The following is an 8658-nucleotide window of genomic DNA, read 5'->3' on the forward strand; positions in this document are numbered from 1 at the left end:
AGGCCCCCGGGACCTCAACCAAAAGTACCAACACATCTTAAATAATTATTCAAACTTGCTCCAATCATCAAAACACCTCAACTAACTCCAAAATCATCGAATTACATCGGATTCAAGCCTAAGTTCTTCAAAAACATTCGAAACACGTATTTGATCAAAAACCCGACCAAAACACCTCCGAATGATCTGAAATTTTACGCACGCATCCAAAATCACCTAACGAAGCTATTGTAACTCTCGGAATTCCGTTTCGACCCTCGGATCAAAATCTCACCTATCAACCGGAATTCGCCAAAATACTAACTTCTCCAATTCGAGCCTAATTCTACACCGGACCTCCAAAATCAATCCCGATCACGCTCCTAAATCACAAATCATCCCCCGAAGCTAACCAAAACACCGAAAATAACATCTGAGCCCTCTAACTCGATAGTCAACATCCGGTTGACTTTTCCAAAACAAACCTTCCTTAAAGAGACTAAGTGTCTCATTTCCATCCAGAATCAATCCAAATCAACTCATTCACCCAAGACTCGTATGATAACACATAAGGAAGCAGAAAATAGGGGAAACGGGGCGGTAACTCACGTGACGACGGGCCGGGTCGTCACAATTAACTATGTCGATTAATAACCTAAATAAATCAATTAATCAATTCAAGCGAATAACTCAACATAATTGTTATCTAACCTATAAGTACTCCTAAATATAGTATCTCTTATTGAGTTCAACCCAACTTGCCATCTTGTTTCTCCCGATTGCTTACTTTACTATTTTAGGAAAATCGCTTTAATAGACAATTAGCATTAATTTGATTTCGGAAGTAGTTTGTTATACGTTGTTGCAAGATGCTAGTCGATCTAATCGTTTTATTACTTGTCAACTATGTATACTTGCGTAAGCCTTTAGGAGCATCAAGAATTCCTTAAAAAGAAAAATTTAATTTATGTATTTATCATCAATACTGAACAAATAAATTTAAAAGAAATTCTTCAAAGAAGAATTTACTTGGTCCTCAACGTAGCTGCTTAACTGTTCTGAAGAACCAACTCCTCAGAAGAAAGAATCAGCTCCTCACGAGTGATACTTGTGTGTCTGTACAAGACAGTAACTTTATCTTAAAGTTACCCAGGTCTGAGTTTGGTGGAAGATGGCTACTATAAGTGATAAGGGTCGTTGCAAAAAAAAAAAGGATTATCCAGTTAGAAACTAAAGTCCCAAAGCTTGTGGAATACTTGGAACAATAGGAGTCCTATCAAAGCGGAAGCTGGCTATGAATAAGACTCTTAGAAGATCTCAACTTGTATTTTAAAGAGGACGTCTTTAGATTTCTGAACTATCCTTTTACATATCAATTAGAGTCATAAGTTGTTTACTTGTGTTGAGTACTTGCCTTGTATTCTTCCCGAGTCAGTCTAGTGAATGTGTTTCAGGAAATTGAGTTATAATCAAGTGTCATAAACAATTAGCGAGTTGGAGTGAGTATTTTGCTCTACAAGTTAGAGTAACTTGTGAATCAAATAGGAGTAGTAGGAGTACTAGAGAGTATTTAATTACAGTCTTGTAATTAATACGTTTTGGCTCGTTGTTCTAGTGGAGTTGGAGTTGAAAATCCTACGTGGTAGGTCGTGGTTTGTGCACCTTTTGAGTTGGCTAATTTTTCACGTAATAATCGTTGTGTTCATTTTATTGCTTGTTTACTTTGCGCTTAAGAAACATGGTAAATAACCAAATTCTTTAGTAATTCAAACGGGTACTCAAACTAACAACCCTAATGTATTTGTTAAAAGTGTATAATTCTAACATAATATTTATGCAGTGGTTGCAACATCCCAGGCATAGGGTTGTCATGGCTACAACTTTGTCCTGCATGAATACTGCAGAATATGTGCAAGGTTTCTGTCCTCTTTCATGCATTCTCATCAGCTTAAGCTCATGACTTGTTGTTGTTACCCTAATTTCTGAGAAAGTTAGAGAAGACGAAGAAGTAGTTTGATGTTTCTAAGGTTAGGTTTGTTTTGTCCGAAATATGTTAATATGTCTTATGCTTTGATCTATAAAGAAGACTTGGACTTGGGCCTTATTTCTACTGTGCCATTTCTATTGGGCTCATTTCTGGACCATCGCTGGAAGCAACTGGAAGGCCAACTCTTCAAGAAGATCAGAATACATTATATTTTATATTTGTAATTATTTATCTTTTGTATTTATCTTCTATTCAGTTATAGAAAATAAAATTAGTTATAGAGTAGTCAGTAATAGAATGCCACTTGGCTTTTCTGCTTTTACCCTAGATTCTTTTCTTCCTTATATTTATACATCATCTCTGTACAGCAGATTATTCATTCAATACAAAAGGAAAATTCTCAACGTTGGTTTCTTTACATTTCTACATGGTATCGGAGCAGGTTTAAATTTTCTCCTTAACATCTCAAAATCTATCACATAATCTTCATCCTTTTCCTTTCTTCATTCACTTAGCAATGGGTTCTACTGAAACCCCAGACAATTCTTCTTCCACTACGCGAGTCACTGCACCTGCAGCTTCTCTCACAGTAGGTATTGTTGACTTAGCTCACCCTTATTATCTTCATCCCTCAGATTATCCAGGGATGGACTTAGTCTCTTCAGTCTTTGATGGCAAAGGCTATGGACGTTGGAGGAGAGCTGTTGTGATTGCTCTCTCTGCGAAGAACAAACTAGGGTTCATTGATGGATCCCTAGTTGTCCCTGAGGTAGATTTTGGACTGCAAAAAGCTTGGGCTCGTAGCAATGATATGGTCCTCTCTTGGCTGTTGAACTCCTTGTCAAAAGAAATAGCTGAAAGTGTGCTCTACTCCCAGAGTGCAAAAGACTTGTGAAGTGACCTGGAGGACAGATTTGGTCACACAAATGGAGCAAAGCTGTTTCAATTGCAAAAGGAACTTAGTGGTGTGGTCCAAGGGAACACAAGTGTGTCTACTTACTTCACTAAGATGAAAAGCCTTTGGGATTAACTTGATGCACTTTAATACATTCTCTGCTTGTGTGTGTGATTGTGAGTGTGGGGCTAAGGCTAAGTCACACAAAACACATCAAGATCAAATACTTCTGCTATTCCTAATGGGTCTAAATGACACCTTCATTGGGGGTAAGGAGCAACATACTCCTATCTTCCCCTTTACCCTCTATAGAACAAGCTTATTCTCTGGTCATTCAAGATGAAAAACAAAGATAAATCCATGCTACACCAGCTTATCCTGGGGAATCAGCTTCTTTTTTTGCTAACAATCAGGCAACACATAACAATTAGGCGACAAACTTCAAAAGGCTCAATGATAACAAAGGTCAGAAGGGATTCCTCAACTCTAAAAAGGCTACTGGTATTTGTGCCTACTGTAAAAAGCCAGGCCATACCATTGATCAGTGCTACAGAATTCATGGTTTCCCAACTGATTTTAAGTTTACAAATCAGAGAAAGTTTCAAGGAAAAGGACAGATGCAAGCAAGTAATGTTTTCAGCTCAAATGAAGAAAGTGTGCAAACAGGTAATACTACAGAAAATGTTCAACCTCTTACCCCAGAAAATGTGGCAGAATTGCTGCAGCTTCTTCAGCAGGTGAAGTTGGGACAATAGAGTGCAAGCACCTCTGAACCTTCAGCCAATGTGAGCTGTGCTGGTATGACAAAATTCTTTGATTCTTATGCCCGTTTCATTCAAATTAATAGCAATTCATGGATATTAGATAGTGGAGCAACAGAGCATATGTGTTTCAACAAAGAATACTTTATTCACTATAAAGCCTTACCTAAACCCCTTATGGTTAAGCTTCCAAATTCCTATAGAGTTAAGGCGACACACACAGGTTCAGTATCTTTATTTCCTAATATGGTTTTACATGATGTTTTGTATATACCATCTTTCAGATATAACCTCTTATCTGTACATAAATTGTGCAAACAACTCAAGAAGTATGTCTTATTCACTCCTTATTCTTGTATTCTGTTGCAGGGCCCTTCACTGAAGAGCTCTATGGAGATTGGTAAAGAAGAGGGAGGGCTTTACATTCTCAGAACTAGTCATTCAGTTGCCGCCTCTAGGAATCTCTCTAAGTCTAGTAGTTTTTCTGTTTCCAAAAGGAATGCACATTCCAATGTTGTTTTTAATTCTTGTTTTGTCTTTTCTGATCCTAATGTAAAACAAAAGTTATGGCACTATAGATTAGGCCATTTACCTTTGAGTAATATGAAGAAAATCTCATCAGATTATATTCCTTCTTGTTCTAGTTTTTCTAGTCTTTGTGTTATTTGTCCTATGGCAAGACAATCTAAGCTTCCTTTCTCCCACAAGTTCTATATCAACCAAGAATGCTTTTGATATGATACATGTGGATACCCGGGGACCTTATAGTACCCCTACTTATGATGGTTTTACCTATTTCCTCACCATTGTGGATGATTTTACTAGAGGTACTTGGACTTACTTATTAAGTACCAAATCCAATGCATTTACAGTTCTCAAGTCCTACTTAGTTATGGTAGAAAGGCAATTTCAAACAAAGGTACAAATCGTTAGAACAGACAATGCTCTTGAGTTAGGCAGTGGCAAAATACAATCAGAATTTTTTCAATCCCAAGGAATTATACACCAAACCACTTGTGTACATACTCCACAACAAAATGGAGTTGTAGAGAGAACATAAACATTTGTTAGAAAATTCTAGAGCTTTGTTATACCAGTCACACTTACCCATAGCATATTGGGGGTATTGTCTACTCACTGCTACCTATTTAATCAATAGATTTCCTTCAAGAATTTTACAATCTAAAACACCTTATGAGATACTTTTCAAAACCAAGCCAAACTACTCCATGTTAAGGTGTTTTGGTTGTTTATGTTTTGCTTCTACTCCTCCATATCACAGAACCAAGTTTGCACCTAGGGCTGTAGCTTGTGTCTTCTTAGGGTATCCACATGGTAAGAAAGGTTATAAATTGCTTAGTCTCAAAACTATGAGAACTTTCATCTCAAGGGATGTTGTGTTTCATGAGGAATTTTTCCCTTTTGCTACAATTACTTCCAGTCTTTCCTCTAATCCTACTTTGCCTACTGCTAATCTCCATCCTACTCATGTCCCTGTTTCAGAACTTACACCAGTTGCTCCCTCTTCTCATGCCTCCAACACACCATTCACTTCACCAGTCTCTAGTCTTCCTACTGCCTAACCTACCCGATCTCCTCTTCCTACAACACACCTTACCTCTAACTATACCTCAGAAACTTCATCTCCATCACATAGTCCTATTCCTATGTTTCCTTCTTCTGGAGCTGAACCTCACTTAGAAGATCTCATCAGAAAGTCTTCCAGGCCACACAACCCTCCTGCCTATCTCAAGGATTACATTTGCAATGCCCTATATCTCACAAATGTGAGCAGTTCCTGTTTCCTCACTCCTGTGACACCTCATTTTGTTTCCTTTAGTGGACTCTCTTCTACCAACCAACATATGCTCAACTCTCTTTCTAATCTTCATGAACCTATTAGTTTTACACAGGCAGCACACCATCTAGGGTGGCAGGATGCTATGGCAAAGGAGATTGAGGCTCATGAGCCCAATAAGACATGGGATGTGATAGAGTTACCACCAGGGAAGAAGGCTTTGCCATGTAAGTGAGTTTACAAAATTAAACAACATTCTGATGGTTCTATGGAAAGACTAAAGGCCAGGTTGGTCGTAAGGGGAGAAATTTAGAGAGAAGGTATTGATTTTAATGAAACATATTCCCATGTGGTCAAGATGACCACAATAAGGTGCATACTTGCTACAGCTGTTAAAAAAGGATGGGGACTCTATCAATTAGACGTCAATAATGACTTTTTTACATGGGGATTTAAATGAAGAAGTCTACATGAAATTTCCAGTTGGTATCACACCACCTTCTCCTAATCATGTATGCAAATTAAAGAAATCTCTATATGGACTTCGACAAGCTTCTCGTCAGTGGTATGCCAAGCTTACTACAGCCCTAAGTTTTAAAGGTTTCACTCACTCTTTGAATGACTATTCATTATTCTTCAAAAAGACAGGTTCCTCTATCTCTATTGTTGCGGTATATGTAGATGACATTCTATTAACAGGGAATGATGATGCTGAACTACATGCTTTAAAAGAGTTTCTCAATCAAGAATTCAAAATTAACGATCTTGGTTTCTTACATTTTTTTCTTGGCATGGAGGTCATTCGAGAACCTCAAGGATTGATTCTATCCCAGAGAAAGTTTACTCTGGATCTTTTGCACGAATTTGCATCTTTGCATTTGTCTCCTGCCTCCTTACCTCTTGATTCTTCTATCAAATTGCTCGCCAAAATAGGGGATCCTGTGAAGGATACGACCTTATATCTTCATCTTCCGGGTAAGCTTAATTATCTTACCCACACCAGGCTTGACCTGTCTTTCACCGTCCAACACCTCAGTCAATACATGCAAGACCCACACCAACCACATCTTGATGCTGCTTATCGAGTACTCCGTTATCTTTGAAAAGACCCAGGCCTTGGTCTTTTTATGTCTGCCTCACCTTCATTCCAGCTCCTCGCTTTTTATGACTCTGATTGGGGCACTTCTCCTGAATCCCGCCGGTCAGTCAGTGGTTTTTACATCTCCCTGGGCTCTTCTCCTATTTCTTGGAAGTCCAAGAAACAAACTTCCATCTCTCTTAGTTCTGCTGAGGCAGAATACCGTTCCATGAGACGGGTAGTAGCTGAACTCACTTGGTTGGTTCGCCTCTTTGAAGATCTGTTAATCCCTGTTTCTTTACCTGTTCCTCTTCATTCTGATAGTCAAGCCACACTTCATATCGCGAAGAACCCTGTGTTCCATGAACGCACCAAGCATGTCGAAATTGACTATCACTTTATGCGACAGCAATTTCTTGCTGAGCTTATCTCTCTTTCTTTTGTTAGATCTGATTCTCAGCTTGCAGATCTCTTCACTAAACCTCTCACCGGTCCTCTTCATCGGAATCTATTAGAAAGTTGGGTGTTCGTACCTCCCCCTCCAACTTGAGGGGGGGGGGGGGTGTTGGTGTTACCCTAATTTCTGAGAAAGTTAGAGAAGACGAATAAGTAGTTTGATGTTTCTAAGGTTAGCTATGGTTTGTCCGAAATATGTTAATATGTCTTATGCTTTGATCTGTAAAGAAGACTTGGACTTGGGCCTTATATTTACCGGGCCATTTCTATTGGGCTCATTTCTAGACCATCGCTGGAAGCAACTGGAAGGCCAACTCTTCTAGAAGATCAGAATACATTACATTTATATTTGTAATTATTTATATTTTATATTTATCTTCTATTCAGTTATAGAGAATAAAATTAGTTATAGAGTAGTCAGTAATAGAATGCCACTTGGCTTTTCTGCTTTTACCCTAGATTCTTTTCTTCCTTGTATTTATACATCATCTCTGTACAGCAGATTATTCATTCAATACAAAAGGAAAATTCTCAGTTTCTACATGACTCGCAAGCCACAAGCCAATCACCAACTCGACAGCCACTTTTGCGATGTTTGTTGCGTTCTTGGTGAAGGCATTTTCTATAGGTGTAAGCTTTACGATTTTGATGTCCACCCTTTCTATACGCAGTTAGCTTAAACACCAGGTCATGCCCTACATCAGGTAATTAATTGGTCAAAGAAAAATTCATTTAATTCTCGAATTTGAACTGGATCATATAAATTGTGTCATAGAGAGTATAAGTGTAAAAACATAGGATAAGTGTAACCCACAAACTCTATCATGTGGATCACAACTTAGTAGTGCTGTATAATTACTCAGCCATTTTGATGATGATTATCAATAGTATAGCAGCATCATTTATGGCTTTTGGGCCCGTATGAACCAGCTGAAATCGGTGTTGTTTGAAAAGGAACATGTAACGCTTCGTCGCTTGCACACAAGAGGAACTCAATAAAACTAGTGGCCTAAAGCCAAATTTAATAAGAGGACTTAAACTTTCTAATTGAATACAAATATATAGGAAATTTATATATTTTTTTGTTTATAGGATAATAGTCTTAAAAGATACTAACCTATAACTTCACATATTATAATAATAATAATAAGGCAGAATGGCCTAAATGACACCTATACTTGTGCCATTTTGTCATGCCGGTCCTCTTACTTCACTTTTTTTCATCCAGACACTTTAACTTGTTCAAAATCAATATTTTAAACCCCTCTGACCATTGACCGAGCATATGTGGCAACTTGATGACTGAGTTGTACAAAATGTGTATACTTCACGCGTATAACGAGCGTGAATGTAAAAATTTATATTAAAAAATGATTAAAAAAAAAGAAGAAGACAAAAGAAATAAAAAACAAAAACATAGTAGTATGTTTCTTTCTAGTTTTCACCGAGACCCACCATTTCCCTTGTTCTTTTTCTCTTTATCCCCTTCCTTTCTCGTTCTTCCCCAGACCTAGTCCCAATTCTTTTTCTCTTCCCCCCCTCCCATTCTCGTTTTTCCCTATCCCTTGCCCCATTTCTTTTCTTTTTCTTTATTTCCCCTTCCTGTTCTTCCCCACCCCTGCCCCTTTTCTTCTTTTCTTCTTTTTAAATTCATAGATCTAATTTTTCTTTATATGGTCTAGTTAATTATCTGTTTTCCATTAT

Source organism: Nicotiana attenuata, unplaced genomic scaffold (genome assembly GCF_001879085.1).
Source record: "Nicotiana attenuata strain UT unplaced genomic scaffold, NIATTr2, whole genome shotgun sequence".
Taxonomy (NCBI): domain Eukaryota; kingdom Viridiplantae; phylum Streptophyta; class Magnoliopsida; order Solanales; family Solanaceae; genus Nicotiana; species Nicotiana attenuata.